At 49.5% G+C, this 21,471-nt stretch overlaps 1 protein-coding gene and 1 long non-coding RNA gene across 2 annotated transcripts in view; both read right to left on the reverse strand.

Moving 5' to 3' along the window:
- EMP2 (epithelial membrane protein 2) overlaps positions 1-419 on the reverse strand; it is a 44,042-nt gene extending 43,623 nt beyond the window's left edge. The window contains exon 1 of the mRNA XM_043914302.1: positions 152-419. The gene's annotated coding sequence lies outside the window, so the exon portion shown is untranslated. The remainder of the gene's footprint in view (positions 1-151) is intronic.
- A 10,179-nt stretch (positions 420-10,598) lies between these two features.
- LOC122701384 lies at positions 10,599-18,234 on the reverse strand. The gene is made up of 3 exons (XR_006343058.1): positions 18,079-18,234; positions 14,487-14,613; positions 10,599-13,663 (listed from the first exon to the last, which is right to left on the reverse strand). It is a non-coding gene; the product is annotated as an uncharacterized LOC122701384 (long non-coding RNA).
- Positions 18,235-21,471: the final 3,237 nt, after the last annotated feature.

The raw sequence follows: 21,471 nt of genomic DNA on the forward strand, positions 1-21,471 counted from the left end.
GGGCCTCTCCCTGCCCCCCGCCCCCCAATCGCAGGGAATCTCCCTGCGTCGGGTACTTGCAGGGGCTCACGCCCCCCGCTGCCCCGGCTCTAGCTGCCCGGAGCCCCCCGCCCCGACCTGCGCGCAGCTCCCGGGCGCGCTCCCAACTCACCGGACGCGGGTGGCTGGACCGACCGACGGGCAGGGGCGCGAGGCGAGGCCGCCGGGCTGTTTTGAAGCTCTGGGCTGGGACTGCGCGCTCTCCCTCCTCCCTCGCTGGCGCCGAGCCTCCTCCCCCCGTCCCCCTCCTTTCCCGACACCGCCTCCCGGGGCGTGATGTCAGGAGCCCGGAGAGCCGAGGGGGAGGGACCGCGGGAGGCGGGTGGGGGACCCGGGAGGGGAAGGCCGGAGCCCGGGGAGCGCCCCCAGCCCCAGCCCGCCTCCCTGCGCTCCTTTGGGCAACTTTGGGGCAGAGCTGGTAGCCCGGTTGGGGGGAAGGAAGGAGGCAGTGGGCTCTCGAAGACTCTCTGCGCTGCGTTCGCCCGTCTCCCTCCACCCCTGCGCGTCTTCTCCCCGTTCTCTTCCCCTCCCGTGAGGCTTAAGGACCAGCGTTCTGGAATCGACTCCCTGCTTTAGCACCCCTTCCCTGGCCTTTTTCTCAATGCAGTGAGCTTTTCTTTAATCTTTCCTGCCTCAGTTTCCCCTTCTGGAAATGGAAATCACAGTAGAACCGCTTTCCTTAGGTTACTGTAAGCCTGGAAAGGGTCATACCTGAGGGTGCCTGGTACATAGTTAATCTAAGCTCAGTCAATCAAAGCTCAGTTAATCTAAGCTCGATCAGTCTAAGCTTAGTTAATCTAAGCTATAGGCTTCCCTGATGGCTCAGTTGGTAAAGAACCTGCCTGCAATGTAGGAGACCTGGGTTCGTTCCCTGGGTGGGGAAGATCCCCTGTAGAAGGAAATGGCAACCCACTCCAGTAATCTTGCCTGGGAAATCCCATGGACAGAGGAGCCCAGCGGGCTACAGTCCCCAGGGTCGCAAGAGTGGGACACAACTTAGCGACTAAACCACCACCAATCTAAGCTATGGTTGTTTTTATTTTCTGACAGAGTCTCTGACCTTGGTGGGATGTGGCTGGGCAACCAGAGACCCCATCTTAGGACTCCCCCAGAGTCTGCCTCACACAAACCACCACACATGTTTTGAACCCATAGTCCTGGAATTTATTGTCCCGGGAAATGACACCAAAAGACAAACTGTTCTTTCCAGCTTCAGTTTCCCCATTTGGGACTGAGAGGGTTAATCTGCCCTGGAGGCTCTTGTGGGATAAAGGAAAAGGTCAGAGGGGTCTGACTCCCATCTGTGGGGGGTGAGCTGTGGTGGGGAGGGAGGATTTACTGTTGAAAAAGTTGAAGAAATTCCAAAACAGGACCACAATAATATTACAGTACGTTTTTAAGCTTTTAATTGAACAGGTTAATGTTACTGTCACACACCCCAAAATATAAGGCAATGGACTTGTGCCAATAACAAAAGAATTAGAAACTCTTTTAAGAAATGCTAACTTATTGTGTGATAATTGGTCTGGCTGGGAAACCATGCTTAATTAAATCTTCTGAAGTTTTTTTGTTTTGTTTTTTGGCTGCGCTCGGTCTTCACTGCCTCATCCAGACTTTCTCTATGCTCTCTGCATTCTCGGGCTCTATGCTCAATAGTTGCAGAACACAGGCTTAGTTGCCCGGAGGCGTGTGAGATCTTAGTTTCCCCACCAGGGATCCAACTGGTGTACCCTGCATCTGAAGGCAGATTCTTAACCACTGGACCACCGGGGAAGTCCCCTGTTGAGTCTTTCTTCAATCCTGATGGGAAACTGTGCAAGGGGAAAGCCTCCTTGGGTCTAGATTAGAGATCCTTAGGCAATTTGAAGCAGCCTTCAAAGGGCCACTTCAAGCCCCATCTCGAGGTTCCCCAGCAGGACGAGTGTCTGACATCCCACATTTGGTTTCGTTTTGAAATTCTATGACTAATCAAGACTTTCATCTCCCAAGCAAGAGATTCTTTGTGGGGCTGGCAAGGGGCCAGGAAGGTGTCCATGTGAACTGAGGTCCCACATAAAAGGGGAGGAGAGGGTGTCTGGCTGCTGCAGAGGGGGTCTGTGCAGGGCCCACCACCAGCAGGAACAGTGATGCCTGCCTGCCCCGTGGCCATCTGCGAGACAGAAAAACCCAAAGGCTCTCCCAGAATCGACAGTCCAGGTAGAGGCTGGATAGGTGTGTTTCTGCTGTTTGCTGAGCCCTCACGATGTGCTACGAACTCATCATGAACATGACACAACCAGCCCATAAAGAAACTGAGGTTCAGAAGAGCTACCTAAGTAACTCACCCAAAGGCCCTATCCGAGAGATGGAGTGTGAATTTGAACCCACTCTGACTGTTGCAAACCTCACTCTCCTCCTCCCACTATATCGCTACTTACAAAACATGCACCATGATTTCCGCCATATCCACAGACCAGCTGAACCAGTATTCACTTAATATTTTCCTTTCAATCAATTCTGTTTATCTAACTATGTTTATTTTAAAAAAGGAAGCCCTATATCGTATGGTAAACAGGAAACCAATGCCCAGCTACCAAAAATAGAAGGCAAACTTGCAAATATAAACACTACCCAGAGAAAACAGTGTTAGTACCTTCTAACCAGATACTGTTGCCCGAAAGAGTCTATGAGCCTGAGGTTTAGGATCTGTTAAAAAGGGAGATCAGCAAGTGTAAGACAGGCGGCAGAGTCAAGCTAGCTCAGGAGACTTTGTCTTGTCATCAGAACTACCGCAAGATCATTGGCAAAGGGGATACATTCTCACTCCGTGACTCAAAGCTGGACAATGCCTCCTCCTCCTGTCACCAAAAAACACCTCCCGTTTGCCTGCCCGAGGGGCATGCCCATGCAGGGAAGAACCTGGCCAGACACCAAGATGCTTCTCTAGGACCAGAGAAAGGAATGATGGGCTGCATCTCTCACTTGTTTCCAAACCTTCTCCAGAGTCCCATCTGCCTGAGCAATTTACGTGCTGCTTGCACCTTTTAGTTTTTTCTCTTTTTAAATATACACCTGGGGACTTCCCTGGCGGTCCAGTGGTTAAGAATCCACCTTCCAACGCTGGGCATGCCGATTGGATCCCCGGTTGGGGAACTAAGATCCCACATGCCGTGAGGCAACTCAGCCTGCACGCCACAACTAGAGAATAGAGAAGCCTACACTCTGCAACAAAGAGCCCGCAGGCTGCAACGAAGACCCAGCACCCCCAAAATAATATGAAAAAGTAAATATTAAATAAACACACACCTGTCTCTCCAGGAAAAGCGGAGGCCAAAACCTACGTTATACCCACTGTATCCCCATTCCTGGTGTTTCATAGTAAGTTTGAAACTTCAGTATGGTGTGGGGGGGGCGGAGTAAGAGTGTGTTTGATTGGGTTCTGGGTCCCAATTCTTCACCCACTATGGAGCAGTGTATCCACACTGCAGCTGTAACCTCCTGGCTAGTAAAGCATACTAACCCCCTTGGCCTTGAGTTAAGCCACGTGACCGGCCCTGGCCACTGAGATATTAGCAGACCCAACACAGGCAAAGGCTGGGAACGTGTTTGAGCGGTAGGGCTTGCCCTCCTGTGCTTTTGCCATTTGCTTGAGCAGAATAAACCTACAGTAGTCCATTGGCCCCAGAAAAATGTACATGGGAGCAGAGGCTCCCCACGTGACCTGCAGAACTTCCATGTGGGATGCAGAAGTGCTCCAGCCAAGCTGTGGACGTGTGAATGAGAAATGATGTCTGTTCTTGCACGTCACTGGGGCATCACGGTTGTCAGTTTCCCAGCTGTAGCCGGTTGATAAAAAGATCATCTCATGTTGGGAGAGAGAAATGTAAGGAAGGTATCTGAAGGCATGAAAGAACATGGAGAAGGCTGGGGCGTTGGTTCAGGGGTGGAGATAGAAAGTAGTTGAAAACTTAGTGACCTCTTGTGTGTCTTTTCTGGCTCGAGTGTTTTCAGGTTCTGCTACCCATTTTTAAAATATTGATTTATTTATTTTTATTTATTTGGCGGTGCTGGGTCTTAGTTGCAGCATGCAGGATCTTTAGTTGCAGCATGTGGGATCTAGTTCCCTGACCAGGGATCGAACCTGCGTCCCCTGCATTGGGAGCATGGAGTGTTACCCACTGAACCACCAGTGATGTGCAAAGTATTGATATATCTTGGTCATAATATATGTCTGTTCTGGATTGATATTGACCTTGAATCCATATCATCTTTACTTCCAGAGGCAGGCAGATGGAACAGCCTCTGTATGGACCGTTGCTGGCCTCACGGAATTGGGAAGAAAAGATGATGAACCACTCACTGGCTATTAAAAGCTTCTACATGCTCACATTTCATTGGCAAAGCAAGTCATGAAGCCAAACAGCAAAAACATCTCCCACTAACTGTGTTGTCTTGGCAAGTCATTCACCCCTCAGGGTCCAACTCTATCTTTGCATTCGGCTTACAGTGCTAAATGCTTCTCAGTGTAGGAATATAACAAGCACATCCAAAGGCCTAGCAAGCAACATTTTCTCTTGGCTCCTCTTCCAGATATGGAGTAGGATCCTGCAAACCAAATCCTGCCATCAGCACTTCTAGACGGGGCTTGGTTGCCTGCCCTTCTTGCCACAGAGAGACATCTGGGAAAAGCCCTTTCGTGCCTGCTGTCTAGAGATTCAGGAAGTCTGAATTCCCAGAGTATGCAGCTGACAAATACACTCTCTGGAGACCATTTCCTCCCTGTCGCCCACCTCCACAGACAGGGTCGTGGGCAGGATGGAGACAATGGTTTCCAGCAGAGAAACAAACTCTCATGTCCTCCCACTTAAACCTTGGAGCTCTGGGTCCCACCCCTTCTCTTTATCATCAAATTTCCTGCCAGCGCAAGAAGAATTCACAAGACAAATACTGTCCGTTTGACTGATGGCTGATCACCAAAGACAAGAGCCATAGAATCTCCAAGCCCCTGGAAATGTTACCCATGCCATGATGTTGGGCTTCCCAGGTGGCTCAGTGGTAAAGAATCTGCCTGCCAATGCCGGAGGTGCAGGTTTGATCCCTGGGTGGGGAAGATCTCCTGGAGCAGGAAATAGCCTCACACTCCAGTATTCTTGCCTGGAAAATTCCATGGACGGAGGAGCCTGGCGGGCTACAGTCCATTTGGTCTCAAAGGGTCGGATACAACTTAGCGACTGAGCACACCCATGCCGTTTGGGACTTTCACGTCTTTCTTTTTTCCACCATGTAATGAACACAAATGTACTGTAAGCAGAACCTGAGGGTTGAGTCTGAGTTTACCCCATTATAGAAATGTTTGGCACCGAGACCCAAAAACGTCTGGCTGCTTGACCGCACTTCTAAGTTTGCAGAAGGAGTCTTGGCACCACAGGGAGAGCGCTTCAGACTGCTCCCAGGTTTGAATTTGCCTGAAATACAGTCAGAAAGAGTAACAGGAAGTGTGGGAGTTTGCTCCCACCACCCATACCATTACCACCCAAGAATCTGGAGTCCAGGATGGCCCAGGGGATGATGTTCTGGGCAAATTCGAAAGCAAGTCCCCATGTGTCTCCCAACACACAAGGCGCGTAGAGGCCAGTTCTCTTGGCCCATCTTCTGGAAAGGCAGAGTACAGTTGGGCACTGAGAAGGAAAAGGAGAAGAAAAAAGTTCCTGTTGTTAATCATGTCCCAGGGTGTGCTCTTGTTTTCCTGGGATCTTAAGTACAATCATAAATATTATTCCTGCAGTCTATGAGAGCATCCTTTGTACTTTTCTAAATATTTTTAATTTTTTTTTAAAGAAAAAAACATCCTTTCCTTCCTTTCTGCCAAGCAATTGCTCAGGAAAACAATATTTTTCCAATCATTTGCTTAAAGTGTACTGACTGTGACTCTTCGGTGTGGCAGGCACCGGGAAGACAGCAGGGAACGAGCTAGTCAAAAAACCTTTGCTCCCTGGAACTTAACGAACCAGCCCTAGTCAGCTGCACTCACTATCATGCTTGACACTGATAGGAGTTTTGTTTTGCTTTGCTTTCTAAGATTCCTGGGTATGTTTGTGTATGTGGGTTGTCTCTTAGGCTCTAAAACCATGGATGCATTCCCCTCAGCTGAGTGACTGTCAACCCAGCCAGGCAACTCCAGCCTCAGGACTGAAGCTGGGGTTACAAGTCCTTAGGAATCTTCGAGTGTAGAGAAATCGGGATGCCTTCTATTTCCAACGGAAGGTACACCCCCACACGTACATAGGCATACACTTGCACACCACACTCACGGTCCAGCAGTTCAAAATTCAAAGAGTGACAGGACAGGAGGAGACCCAGAAATTCCTGTCCATTCAATGCTTCCGGGCAGGAAGGTATTTAAACCATTCTGGGCACTTCTTGATCGTCAAGTTCTTATACCTGAATAGTCTGGAATTCCCTCCTTACCTGGGATAGGAATCCTTTTGGACACAGCCCATTTCTGTTTGCTCCCCTGCATGACCGCCCCCGAGAGGTTGTAGCCCTGGATAAGGCAGCCTGGTGTCCAGCCTCTGCCTCCTGTAACCAGCACAGAGGAGCTGCTCAGAGACGGGACTTTTCTCCCCTCACGCTGTTTATAATCTGTAATTGTATTTGTTAATTTTTTATTCATGTGCTTTCTCACTCATTGTCTTCACTCCCCGATAGAACACGAGGTCCCCAAGAGCAGAGGCCACCTCTTGTCTTGCCCATGGCTTTTTCATTCATGTCTGACACGCCGCAGATGATCAGTCAGGGTCTCTGCTAGTCTTTACAGCACGTTTATGAAAATCAGAAAAAGTTCCCCTTCCAACCTGATGATTTAGAAAAAAGGCATCCTTTCGGCACATACAGCTTGATATAAAGAGGGCCACAGTGTATATGTTAGTTGCTCAGTCGGTACTGACTTTGCAACCCCATGGATTGTAGCCCACCAGGCTCCTCTGTCCGTGGATTTAAGCAAGAATACTGGAGTGGGTAGCCATTTCCTTCTCTAGGGAATCTTCCTGATCTAGGGATCAAACCCAAATCTCCCGCTTTGCAGGTAGATTCTTTACTGTCTGAGCTACCACAGAAGCCCATAAAGAGGTCACCTTTATACAAAGGGGAAAAAAATGCTCCTGCCTCCAAGGAGACACAACTCCAAGCCAGGCATGTGGCTTAGCGAACAGTCTAGATTTCACCTCTTACCTTTCAGCTAGGAACTCTTGTGCCCGAACTACTGACAAGAGGCAGGAGCACCGGAATCAATAAATATTTGATAAATGAATTAGTGAATGAAATTCAAGTCTTTGGGGATATGTGGGGGTTTTAAGACTTGCCTGCAAATTTTTTTAAATACTCAGTCCATTGAGAGTTCGGCCTCATCTATTCAACCAACAGAACATGGTGGGAGTAATGCTATGTCACTATCAAGGGTAGGTCATCAATAGCCATGCAGGCTCGGCCTGGTTCTCTAGAGTGCAAGGATGAGCAGTGTCCTCATGGAGTTTACAGTCTGGTGGGGTGGGCTGTCATGGGGACAGCCATATAATTGATCATCTGAAGTAAGACACTTTCAAGAGTGAAAAAAAGAGTTAGTTGCTCAGTCATGTCCAACTCTTTGCGACCCCATGGACTGTGGCCAGACAGGCTCCTCTGTCCATGGGAATTCTCCAGGCAAGAATACTGGAGTGGGTTGCCATTTCCTTCTCCAGGGGATCTTCCCAACCCAGGGATTGAACCCAGGTCTCCTGCATTGCAGGCAGATTCTTTACCATTTGAGCCACCAGGGAAGACCCTTAAGAGTGAAAGGGACGCTATTTTTTAATTTTTAATTTTATGTTGGAGTATAGCCGATTAACAATGACTTGTGATAGTTTCAGATGAATAGCAAAGGGGCTCAACCATACATATACATGTATCCATTCTCCCTCGAACTCCCCTCCCATCCAGGTTGCCACATAACATTAAGCAGAGTTCCCTGTGTTATACAATAGGTCCTTGTTGGTGATCCTTCTTAAATATGGTAGTGGGTACATGTCCATCCCAAACTCCCTAACTAGAAAGGGATGCTATTGATAATTCCAGTGGGACAATAGTCATAAAAAAGAACTTTCCTAGGGAAACTGGGGTGCACAAGCACCCTTACTACAGTGAATTAATGAATTAACTAATCACTCAAACAAATGTGATGTGTGCTATGAAGGACAAGGAAGATGGTGCTCTTTGAGCCTGCAGTAATGGGATTTGACCCAGACAGAAATATTAGGGAGGGCTTCCCCAAGGAGGTGGTGTTAAAGGGTAGCTAGGAGTTGGCTGGGCAAAAGGCGAGGGAGTAAGCAGCACAATCAAAGCCCTTTGGGTGGGAATGTAGTAGGTAGGAGAGTCTGAAAGAAGCCAGTGTGGCTGGGAAGGGGGGATGTGAGGATGAGGTTGGAGAAGGCAGTTGGTCTAAGGTAGTTTGAGGACTTCATTCTAGGAGTGATGAGAACAGTTGGAGGTTTTAAGGCCGTAGTGACATGGTATGATTGTTTTTATTTTTTTAAGGTTTGTTTATTTAATTAATTATTTGGCCGTGGTGGGTCTTCATTGCTGCACGCAGGCTTTCTCTAGTTGCAGTGAACAGGGGCTACTCTTTGTTGCAGCACAGGGGCTTCTTATTGTGGTGGCTTCTCTTGCAGAGGCTGTTGGGTGCATAGGCTTCAATAGCTGCATCACATGGACTCAGTAGTTGTGGCTGGTGGGCTCTAAAGCACCGGCTCAGTCGTCACGGCAGACAGAACTTAGCTGCTCTGAAGCATGTGGGATCTTCCTGGGCCAGGGATCAAACTGGTGTCCCTTGCATTGGCAGGCAGATTCTTTACCACTGAACCAGGAAAGCCCTGGTTGACTGTTGTGGGGAGAAGGTTGGGGGTTGCTGAGAGTGGGCTCATGCAGAGAAATTACGAGGTGAGAAATGATAGTAACTTGTAACCCAAGATTCTACTCCTACTTTAGAATGATGCTGGGTCTGGGAGAAGAATAACCCAAACAAGACTCATATGTCCCTTCAGGAAGCTGTAAAAGGTAACCTTACATAGAAGTCTGAGGGGTCTGGGGCTCACTTGTAACGTGTACTTCTCTTGAGCCAGTGTGAAGGGCTTGGCTTGGTCCATTGGCATGTCCAAGAATGCAGATGTTTCCTGAAGAGCTGAAGATGATTCCTAAAGACACAGGGACCAGTTGGCTCAATTCAGGTATAAAGGAAGGCTCATTGGGCAGCTTCAGTGTGAGCTTCGCTTTGATGGTAGATTCACTGGCAAGAAGAGCATCAAAGGGGCAGGGCTGGTTCCCTGGGACACCTGGTCACATTTGAAGCCTTGTGTATTTACTCTACTATCTAACTTCTAAAGGGATTTAAGGCAGCTGACGATCAAAGACATACACACAATAGAACTGACACAAAAGGAAATAAAAACTACACAGACTGAGAAGGAAGCAGATATATGAGCCCATTGAGTTTGAAAGGAGACAGTACAAATGAATCACCTGGGAGAATCTATGAACCATGAAAATTCCACACCCCCAACTCCCCCTTCTAGAAGTGCAGGAACAGTAGGTCAGATGGTGAAACCCCAAAATCTGCATATTTAACAAGGTCTTTTGTCAATCCCCAACTACAAAATGTTTCTGATGCTGGTGATGTGTGGACCACAGTTTGAGAAACTCTGTATTAGTCCTTTAACCAAATGTGGTCATAGTCACTGAGCGTCAAATTGAACTTTGGGTTTCCCAACACCCTAGTCATGTGTGAGTTGACATCCTTTTGAGAAAGGTTTTCTTGGCCAATGGAAGGTCACCTTACCTTCCCACAGAGGTGGGTCCCAGGAGAGCTGCCCATCTCTCTACTGCTAGAGAGCACTGTGTGTGAGTGATTTGGTGGGTGGGGGACAGATTGTCACCAAGGCAATGTGGAACACCCACCACTGAAATATCCAGGTCAGACGTGTCATCCTACTGGGACGTACATGGTGAACTTAGCATTGAGAGTGGAGACAAGCTGGTAAGACAAGGATTAGGCTTTCCAGCCCTGAAACAGCCTAGCTCCTTGCTGGGAGCGATCCTGGGACCATCCTTGTCCATCTCTCCCAGGTCTAGACAATCCAGGTCATGTAAGCTGCCAGCCTGGTGTGCTACGCTCAGCTAAGCTTCTGCACCATCATTAATCCTGAGCTCCTTGGAATTTCTCCTACTTCATTATTAATCCTCCCTGGGTTTCAGTAGCCCCTTTCTTGCTTCTGAGACCTCTCCTCGGGAACTGAGCAATGAGGAAGGGGAAGTGGATGGTGGGCTGGATGGCTGATCAGGACAGACTTTCCCTGGGTCGTTGCTACTTAGGGCATGGTCTACAGACCGGCAGCCTGAGCAGCCTCTGGGAACCTGTGAGAAGTGCAGGCTCTCGGGACTTCCCTGGTGGTCCAGTGGTTAAGAATCTGCCTGCCAATGCAGGGGACAGGGCTCAATCCCTGGTCCGAGAAGATCCCACATGCCTTGGGGCATGTAAGCCCTTGGGCCACAACTACTGAGCCTGTGATCTAGAGCCAGTGCTCTGCAACAAGAGAAGCTGCTGCAATGAGAAGCCCACTCACTGCAACTACAGTAGCCTCCACTCACCACAACTAGCGAAAGCCCTCTTGCATCAACGAAGACGCAGAGCAGTCAAAAAAAAAAAATGCAGACTCTTAGGCCCCATCCAGACTGGTTGAATCAGAATCTGCATTTTAACAAAATCCCCAGATGAATCATATGTATGTTAAAGTTCAGAAGTGATGGTATCCTTATTTCTTCATCCAACAGCTATTTATCTAGGGCCTCTCAAGGGCCAGGCTCCATACAGTGCTGGGAGACGGACGATATGGATGGATGAAAATGACATGGTCCTCAACCCAGTAGAAGGTACAATTTGGTGGAGGAGCCATGAGATAAATAAATAAAGAAACAAACATGTAATTTCAAGGTGTGGCAATTGCTATGAAGGAAGTGAAAAAAAATTAGTGATCACAGTATAAAAAAATTGTAAGACAGTCTAACAACAGACCAGGGGAAGGAGTTGTATCAGACAGAATAGTCATGGGGGTCTAAGAAAGGAAGGCCTCTCTGAAGAGGTGTCTTTTGATCCTGGAAAGTGGGTGATCCTTGAGGAAGGAGTTGGAAGATTCTGGAATGAATGCTCAAATCTTGTCTGGGATCATGCGATGAATTGGAGTGTGGAGTGTCAGAACTCAGAGTGTAAGATTCTCAGAGAAGGAGAAGGCATTGAGCACTCATCAGTATTTGTTCATCCTCTCCCCACACAGCTATAGGGGCCTCCCCAGCTCACCTCAATTCTGCATCACTCGAAGAGCTTAAGCCAAGGCTCCCAGTCTTACTCTTGGCTTCAGGAGTATGAAAATCTACTAGACCCTGCTCCAATGGCTTAGAACCAGCCAACTCCAGGACCTCTTTCATGGCAGATCCCAGATTTGGGGGCCAGAAAACTTGCAAATGAGCCCTTTGGTAGATTAAGTAAGGAAATGTTTTGGTTTTTTCTGAAAATGATTTCTAAACTTTCCCACTCCCAGGAGGAGTAACCTTCTCTCCAACCACTGGCTTCTGGTGCGTGGAGGGGACCCACAGCATCTGTTGAAGTCTTCACATGAGCCCGGATCCTGAGTCACCCTCCCTCCCTGCCAACAGCATCAGCATCACCTGGGAGCTTGTCAGAGATGTGGCATCTCAGGACCCACCCAGACCGAACTGAAGCAGGATCTCCAGAAGATACACGTTAGATGGAGAAGCCTTGCCCCCTCCATGAGGGGCTGGTTCACGTGGTGGGATCCCAGAGAGAGACGGCTTTTGGTGGTCTAGTTCACACAGATCAGTAGAGCTAAGTGCTGGTCTGGAGAATCTGGAGATGCTCAGCTATCCTGCAAAAGCCTGAGAGAGCCGACCACTGGGGAACTGGGGCCTGGGGGTTGTCAGGGACCCAGGCTGGTCCTAACCGGTCCAGTTTATACTTCCCAAAGTGAGATCCATACACCCTGGCAGTCCTGGTGATGGTTTCTTTCATGAGATACATAGGAATGCAATTAGTAACACTAAATCATTCATTAAGAATGTTGTTCTCGGGGACTTTCCTGGTGGTCCAGTGGTTAAGAATCTGCCTCCCAAGGTAGGGTACACGGGTTCAGCTCCTGAACGGGTTCAGTCTCCTGAAGGGAGACTAAGATCCCACATGCTATGGGGCAACCAAGCCCACGTGCCATGGTTAGAGAGCTCCTGTGCCACAATTAGAGAAAGCCTGTACATTGAGATGAAGACCCAGTGCAGCCAAAATAAAATAAATAAAAATTTTTAAAAAGAAGAAGAATGTTCTCTTTCCAAGTCCCATTCAGTCTCTCTTATGACCACAAGGAGAGAGGCTTTGTTGGGAGCTAGGATGCCTCCAGCACCTATGGAGAGAGCTTGGTGGTTACGACAGACACTCCAAGCTGCCTGGATCCACATCCAGGTGCTGCATCTCTGTGTCAGACTGTTTGGACTGAGGAACAAAGGAACACAGATGGGCGGCTCACGCAACAGAAACTGTCTCACAATTCTGGAGGCTGGAAGTCCCAAGATCAAGGTGTCAGCGGGGTGAGTCTCTTCTGAGGCTTTTTCCTTGGATTCTTGAGGGACATCTCCTTGTGTCATGTCACACATACGCAACTGTATGTGTGTCCTAACCTCCTCTTCTTCTAGGAAAACCTAATGAGCTCATTTTTACTTTAATTACTCCTCTTAAGACCCAAAGTCCAACAGTCACATTCTGAGGGGTTAAGACTTCAGTGAAACCTAGATGAATTTGGGGAGAATACAACTTAGCTAGCGGTGGAACGTTCACAATTTTTTCAACCTCTAGTTGTGGAACTTTCCCAAATTTCTCAGCTTCTCTGTACCTCAGTATGCCCATAAAAGGAGACGACAGTATCCACCTCATAGGCTGTAAAGGGAGCCGAACAAATTAGTTCATATGAGATGCTTAAAACAATAGTTGGCACCAAGTAGGTCCCCCAAGGGCAACAGCCACTATCAGGCATGATACTGGGTTGGCCAAAAACGTTTGTTTGGGTTTTTCCATAAGATGTTATGGAACACATAGGAGATATTCAACAAGCATCTGTTGCATGTATGTGTCAGGGAGGAGGAAATTTTTCTCTATCCTTTTAGGTTCTTTTTGCTGGTCTAAGAATTAAACTGACATGAGACAGATTAACAGGAGAAAATCAAACAAAAGTAAAAAGTAAAAAAAAAAAAATGTGTATTTGGGAGAGACCCAGGAAAACTGAGTTATTCCCCCAAATGGCCAAACCCTCACCTTTAATACCATCTTCATGGGTGTGCATGCTTAGTTGCTCAGTCATGTCCAACTCTTTGCGACCCTATGGGCTATAGCCCGCCAGGCTCCTCTGTCCGTGGGATTCTCCAGGCAAGCATACTGGAGTGGGTTGCCATTGCCTCCTCCAAGGGGTCTTCCGTGGGACTGAACCTGCGTCGATGTCCTGGGATCTCCTGCGTCTCCCACATTGACAGAAGATTTCTTTAACACTGGGAAAGAAAGAGCCACCTGGGAAACCCAAGGTGACCAAAAGCCTCACCTAAATTCTTTGTTCAGCTAAAGACAAAAGCGGATGTTGAGGGTGGGAAAGTCATTTCTGGGAGGTAACCAGGAAATGCACAGTAAACAAAGGTAAGTTCGTTATGCAAATTCAAGCCCTTGCTTTCTCCCCAGCTAAGAGCTTCTAGAGGTTTGGTCAGCCTCCTGCTCCAGGTGCAGAGAGAGACACCCTTGCAAATGGAGATTCCCCTTCCTAACGTAAATGTTTCTGACAAAAGGGTAACCCCTACTCGGTTTTCAGAGTTTTCCAGAAAATAACCAGCTTAAAATAATTAATATGTCAAAGAGACATATTTTAGGGTGGCAAATTCTTATTGTTGTTGTTTAGTCGATAAGTTCTGTCTGACTCTTTTGTGATCCCATGGACTGTAGCCCACCAGGCTCCTCTGTCCATGGGATTCTCCAGGCAAGAATACTGGAGTGGGTTGCCATTCCCTTCGCCAGGGGATCTTCCCAACCCAGGGATCAAACTCAAGTCTCCTGCATTGGCAGGTGAGTTCTTTACCAGGGAAACCCAGAAAATTCTACCCCCCTACAAATGGCAGTATCGTCTGGGCCAGCAGCTCCCGGGATCCTGGGAAGATGCCAGGGAATCTCAGGGCTTCTTGAGTTAAGGGTCCTAAACCCAGAGTCAGCGCTGATGGGGCTGGAGACGAGCTGTCTTTCTACAGAGCCTGCCCATCTCTAGGGTGGGGGTGTCGCAGTTCACTGGCTGGCACCCTTGCCAGCCCACGCCCTATCCTCACCCAACCAGTCGGACCACACCACCCACATGCCAGCCGATGCGTTTGGACGGGCACGGGGCAGGACCCAGCCTGTCAGCCGCCTGTCTTCCCATCCTCCCGCTTCCCAGGTGCCTGCAGTCCAGGTGTTCAAAGTTCCTCGGGCCACACGTGTTTCTGGCAAAGAAGAGAAGCAAAGACTCAGTCCTGGAAGCTCAGGGAGAAGAGAAAGAGAGGCTTACAGATGGGGATTCCCTGCCCTTGGGGAGACTCTGCTCACAATTGTGGGAAGTGACCCCAAAGCCCAAGCAAGGCTGTAAAACTGCTCCCCCAGAGAAGGAAGAGCAGGTTGAATGAGTCCTGAGGTGGTCACCTCTTCTCCTGCTGGGCACCAGGTTTCCTGGTCAAAGATAGGACAAAGAATTCCCTCACCCTCTCACTCCTCGAAGTATTACTCCCTATGAGGATTCCCTGGGGTTAGACTTAATGCACTGTCCCATTCATTCAAATGCTATTTATTTGTAAGCTTCTAAAATTTTAATTGGATTTTTGAAATTTATTTTTGATTTTTACAGTAGTGTGTTGGCTTCTGCTATATAACGACGTGAATCAGCCATAGGTATATATACATATGCCCCCTTCGTCTTGAACCACCCCACTACCCCCGACCCTATCCCACCCTTCTAAGTTGTCACGAGACACCGCTTTGGGTTGCCTGTGTTATACGGCAACTTCCCATTAGCTGTTTTACATACGGTAATGTATATGTCTCAATGCTACTCTCTCATTTCATCCCACCCTCTCCTTCCCCTGCAGCATCCAAAGTCTGCTTTCTACGTCTGCATCTCTATTCCTGCCCTGTAAATAGGTTCATCATTTTTCCAGCTTCTGTATATATGCGGTAAAAGTGTTAGTCAGTCAGTTGTGTCCGACTCTGCAACCCCATGGACTGTAGCTCTCCAGGCTCCTCTGGCCATGAGATTCTCCAGGCAAGAACACTGGAATGGGTTGCCATTTCCTTCTCCAGGGGATCTTCCTGACCCAGGGATCGAACCCAGGTCTCCTGCATTGCAGGCAGATTGTTTGCCATCTGAGCCACCAGGAGAGCGTTAATATTTATTTATTGAGCACCAACCAAGTGCCCGGAGCTCTGTCAAGCCCGGGGAGGTGGTGGGAAGTGAGATACTCAGAGAAGGGCTCTCAGGGTGCTGACATCAAGTGAGGGGAATCAGAGAGAAATAAGCCAACAAGTAAATCAGTGAAACAACCTGAGCTGTAATGATGGAAGCATGAAGAAACACAATCAGAGGATGCAGTTGACACTGGCCAGCTGCGTGGGTCGGGGCTCAGCGGGAGATCTTGGCAGGCCTCTCTGAGGACACCTCTGACGGAGGCTGAAATGATGAGAAGAAGCCGGTCGTGCAAAGGAAGGTCTGGAACTGAAGGTTCCAAGTGGAGGGAACAGCAAGCCACAAATGTCCTGGGGCGGGAAGAAGTTTGCCTGGTGTGGGGAATAGAGAGGTGATGGTGTTGCAGGAAAGGGGCAAGTGATGGGGAAGTGGTAAGAAATGAGGTCAGGTGGGGAGGCAAAGATTCCTGAGGACGGTGAGTGTGGCAGGGGGCTCCCCAGCTAGGAGGATGCACATGCTTTGGGCAGAGCCTGGAAAGGGTATGCCTTCCCTCCTGCTCCCCCAAGCTGGGACTCCCCCAGTTTGGAGAGAGGACTCCATTGGCTTCAGTTGGGTCACACGCCCACCAGGCAGCCAGGGAGAGGCAGGGCACCTTGTTGGACAGCCCCTTCCCCCACCCCGCCAGGGTGTGCCTCCCAAAAGAGAATGGGTGCTCCCTGCAGAAGAAGGGGACCCGGACACCAGGCAAGCAGAAACCGCAGGTGTGCACGGCACTCCACCTCTGGGTTCTGACCTAGATCCTCAGGCCTAGCCCTGCTGCCTGCATCCCACTCACTGTCATCTCCACCCCTCTACCACCATCGTCTTTGCACTTTGGAAATGGGGAAGCTGAGTCTGGGGTGGCAGGAAACACAGGGGCTTCTGAGCCGCTGCACCCTAGGAGTCTGCTGCTTCTTTTAGGGGATCCATTATTCCCTTGCCTCCTGCTGTCTGCAGCTTGATTACACCCATGTGGGAGTTTGCTCAGTCGCTAAGTTGTGTCTGACTCTTTGTGACCCCATGGACTGCAGCACACGAGGTTTCCCTGCCCTTCAGTGAGAGTGGCCACATGCCACAAAATGGACTTTTTCTGTCTTGTGCAATCTGTCTAAGCAATTTGCATCACACCTCATGTTTCCCCATAGGTGAGACAGCAGAGAGAGCTGGCTATGCCTGGGTTTGACAGCCATGTGACCTCGGGCATGTCACTTAATCTGTGCCTTCATTGTCTCATCTATAAAATGTGAATAATACTACAACTGCCTACTTTATAGAGTTGTTGAAAGATTGGGTTCACACACCAAAGCATGCAGAACAACATACATCCTTGGCATGTATTCCATTTGGGATGGTGATGCATTCTTTCTAAACCCCTATGCACTGTGAAAATCTGCATTAATTTCTTTCATTCGTTCATTCAGCCAACACTTACTGAGTACTTGCTGGGCCCAGAAACTCAGATCAAACAGGCCAGACAAGGTTCCTGTCCTGGAGGAACTTAACTTTCTGGGGGTAGAGATAGACCATGAAGGAAAAAGCCAAATCAATAAAGAAGACTTATTTTAATAGTGATACATGTTGGAAAGAAATGAAACAGGGTGAGAGACACAGCGGTGCGAGGGCTGTTTTAAGCAGGCTGATCTGGGAAGGCCTCTCTGAAGGGTGACAGGTGGAAGAGAAGAACCACGAGCCACAGGAATAAAGAGCAAGTGAAGAGGCCCTGGGGAGGAAAAGCAGAGGTGTTGGGACCGGAATGAGCAAGGGTGGGGATGGCGGGTGGAGAGATCAGAGAGCTGGGGACCGCAGTGAGCAGCTCTCACGGGTCGTGGTAGGAGTTTACTTGTTAATGGTGGTGATTTAGTCGCTAAGTCATGTCCAACTCTTGGGACCCTATGGACTGTAGCCCGCCAGGCTCCTCTGTCCATGGGATTTCCCAGGCAAGAAAACTGGAGTGGATTTGCCATTTCCTTCTCCAGGGGATCTTCCCAACCCAGGAATCAAACCCAGGTCTCCTGCATTGCAGGCAGATTCTTTACCGACTGAGTTGGGGCAACATGAAACCCATGAAAAGTTTCAGCAGGGGAATGATAGATCCCACCCATGTTTTCTGAAGACCACTGTAGCCGCCTGCCAGGAAAACAAAATGAAGGGGGCTTGGTTGGAAGAGGAGGCTTCCCAGGTGGTGCTAGTGGCAAAGAATCTGCCTGTCAGTGCAGGAGAGGTAAGAGATGCAGGTTCGATCCCTGGGTTGGGAAGATCCTCTGGAGGAAGGCGTGGCAACCCTCTTCAGTATTCTTGCCTAGAGAACCCAGGGACAGAGGAGCCTGGCAGGCTACAGTCCATAGGGTCTCAAAGAGTCAGACAAAATTGAAGGGACTTAGTACGCACACAAGGGTTGGAAGAGGAGAGAGTAGTTGTGGATCTTTTGATGAGGACCCATCCCCAGGTCCCTGCAGAGTGGTTAGATGGTTACCTGGGCAACCGCCATCCCAGAGCACCACTCACCGGCCAGCAGTCTGGTCCTTGTTTGCAAGACTGCGGTATTCCAAGACTGAAAGAGAACTTCCTGCGTCCTGGGTGCCCTGGGCAGACAGCGAGCGCCGCGGCAGCCCTGCCTGCATCTCCAGTCCAGGATCAGCCCAGGTCCGTCAGTCCTGCCAGCACCACATCCTCCGGTCCTTCCCACCTCCGGGGAGTGCCCCGGGCAGAAATCCGGCCCTGCCCACCCTGGACATGCTCTGATAACCTCCCCAAAGGGGAAGCTGTTTGTTTGGAAGGAAATGGTGCAGAAAGAGGCAGTGGCCACCTTGAAAATAGGGCTGGGGCCTGCTTCAGGGCCAAGCTGGAGCATGAGGGCTGAGATTCCAGTGGCTGAGGAATCGGGGGGTCGGGGGGCCTTCCTGGGGCCAAGGAGGTCTGGTGCAGCCAGGCACCTGCTCCTCTTTGCCCCAGTGAGCCCCCGAGAGTTTTCGTTATTTCCATTTTTGGAATAACTGAGTCCAGCAACCAGAGACAAGATGGCTTTTTTAAAAAACTAACTTATTTTTTAATTGGAGGATAATTGCTTTACAATACTGTGTTGGTTTCCTGCCAAATGTCAACATGAATCAGCCACAGGCATACATATATCCCTTCCCTCCCACCTCCCACCGCACCCCACCCCACCCCTCTAGGTTGTCAGAACCCCAGTTTGAGCTCCATGAGTCATATAGCAAATTCCCACTGCCTATCTATTTTACAACTTTTTTGTTGTTATTCAGTAGCTGAAAAGTGTAAAGTGTTAGCTGCTCAGTCACGTCCGACTCTTGGTGATCCAGCGGACAAAGCCCACCAGGCTCCTCTTGCCAGGATTCTCCAGGCAAGAATACCTCGGAGGAGGTTGCCATGCCCTTCTCCAGGGGACCTTTCCCGACTCGGGGATGGAACCCCAGGCTCTTGGGTCTCCTGCACTGGCAGGCAGGTTCTTTACCACTAGCACCACCTGGGAAGGTATTCAGTAGCTAAGTTGTGTACAGGTCTTTGTGACCCCATGAGCTGCAGCACACCAGGCTTCCCTGTCCCACGCTACCTCCCGGAGTGTGCTCAGACTCATGTGTTTTGAGTCAGTCATGCCATCGAACCATCTCATCCTCTGTCATATACGATCGTGTATGTTTCCATGCTACTGTCTCCATTTGTCCCGCTCTCTCCTTCCCTCCCTGTGTCCCCAAGTCTGTTGTCTATGTCTGCGTCTCCATTGATGCCCTGCAAATAGATTCATCGGTACCATCTTTCTAGATTCCATATACATGGTCAATGTATGATATTTGTTTCTCTCTTTCTGACTTACTTCACTCTATAATACACCCTAGGTTCATCCACCTCGTTAGAACTGACTCAGGTCATGACGGCTTTTTAATCCTCGATCCTGTGAAGGGGGTTCAGGAGGAAGGTCACGACCCCAGGGAGGGGAGGGGTCTTCGGGGCTTACCCAGAACTCAGGTTTCCCCCTCCCTCTCCCTGATTCCTCCTTCAATCTGACATTTTCTCGTCTCCATCCCATCTGGTGGAAAGGGGGAAGAAGACAGGAAGTTGGAAATTAAAATCGCCTGCCTGCACTAGGCAACCCCTGGGGTGATTTTAAAAGATGCCACTGCCAGGATCCTGCCTCCAACCAATTCAGCTAAGAGCCCCGCTTAAGGGGTCTTTTAGGGGAAAAAAATCTCCCCAGGGGATTCTAATGTGCTGCCATGGTTGAGAACCTCCATTTTAGTAAGTTTCCGATTCTGTGTTTCTCAGCACTGGCTAATCCTCTCAATCTCCTGGGCAAGTTTTCTAATACACCTGTGTCTGGGTCCCAACCCAGACTCATTAAGTGAAGTTCAAGCAGGACAGGGAGCAGGCACTATATTTTTTTAAAAGCTTCTCCAGGGGACTTGAAAGGGCAGTGAGGGTGGAGAGCCTCTGATAGCCCAGTCTCCCTGGTGTACAGACAGGGGGACCAAGGACCAGAAAAGATGACCGGTCCAAGGTCACACAGTCATGCTCAGTTGCTCAGTCGTGTCAGACTCTTTGTGACCCCATGGACTGTAACCCACCAGACTCCTCTGTCTATGGAATTTTCCAAGCAAGAATACTGGAATGGTCTGCCATGTCCTACTCCAGGGGGTCTTCCCAACCAAAGGATCGAACCCACATCTCTTGCATCTCCTGCACTGGCGGGAGGATTCTTTACCACTAGCACCATCAGGCAAAGGCAGAGCTCAAAATCAAGTCTGTGGTCCCCAGGCTAGCCTGGCATAACCGGGCACGGAAGTCTCAGATGAGTTCTACGTGGTACACCCGCAACTAGATGCTGGTGGAGGTAAGCAGAACTGAAAGAATAGCCCCCAGGGACCCTCGCCCTGGTATAATCCCCCCACTTTAGGTGTGTGGGAACCTGTGAATATCACGGTTCTGTTACCTTGTTTAGTTGCTAAGACATGTCTGACCCTTTTGCAACCCCATGGACTGTATGTAGCCTGCCAGGCTCCTCTGTCCATGGGATTTCCCAGGCAAGAATACTTGAGTGGGTTGCCATTTCCTTCTCCAGGAGATCTTCCCAACCCAGGAACTGAACCCAACTCTCCTGCATCGGCAGGCAGATTCTTTATTGCTGAGTCACCAGAGAAGCCCTCTTGTTGCTAAGTCGCTTCAGTCGTGTCCAACTCTGTGTGACCCCATAGACAGCAGCCTGCCAGGCTCCGCCGTCCCTGGGATTCTCCAGGCAAGAACACTGGAGTGGGTTGTCATTTCCTTCTCCAATGCATGAAAGTGAAAAGTGAAAGTGAAGTCGCTCAGTCATGTCTGACTCTTTGAGACCCCATGGACTGCAGCCTACCAGGCCCCTCCATCCATGGGATTTTCCAGGCAAGAGTACTGGAGTGGGTTGCCATTGCCTTCTCCAAGAAGCCCTCTATTACCTTACAAAAGGAATTTATCAGTGGACCTTGAGTTTCTCAAAAGGTTGATTACCCAGGTGGGATTAATCTCATCACACCAGCCCTTTAAAAGCTGGGAGTTCGGCCAGTGGCAGAAGAGGGAATCAAGATTCCAAAAGGACCCAGTATGCTCTTGCTGGTTTTGAAAATGGGGCCACGTGAGCAGGAATGTGGGGGATGGGGGGGTCTCTAGGAGCAGCATATGAGCCGTCCTGCTGACTGTCGAGCTTTCAGGCAACCATCACGAGGAACTGAATCTTGCCAACAACCAAAACAAGCTGGAGAGCAGTCTGCCCCGGGGCCTCCACTCAAAAGCTGACACCCCGGATTTCGGCCTCGCCAGCACCAGAGCAGGGAACCCAGCCCCGCCACGCCTGGATTTCTGACCCGCAGAACTGGGAGCTAAG

The sequence above is a fragment of the Cervus elaphus genome, chromosome 10, assembly GCF_910594005.1.
Source record: "Cervus elaphus chromosome 10, mCerEla1.1, whole genome shotgun sequence".
In the NCBI taxonomy this organism is placed as follows: Eukaryota; Metazoa; Chordata; class Mammalia; order Artiodactyla; family Cervidae; genus Cervus; species Cervus elaphus.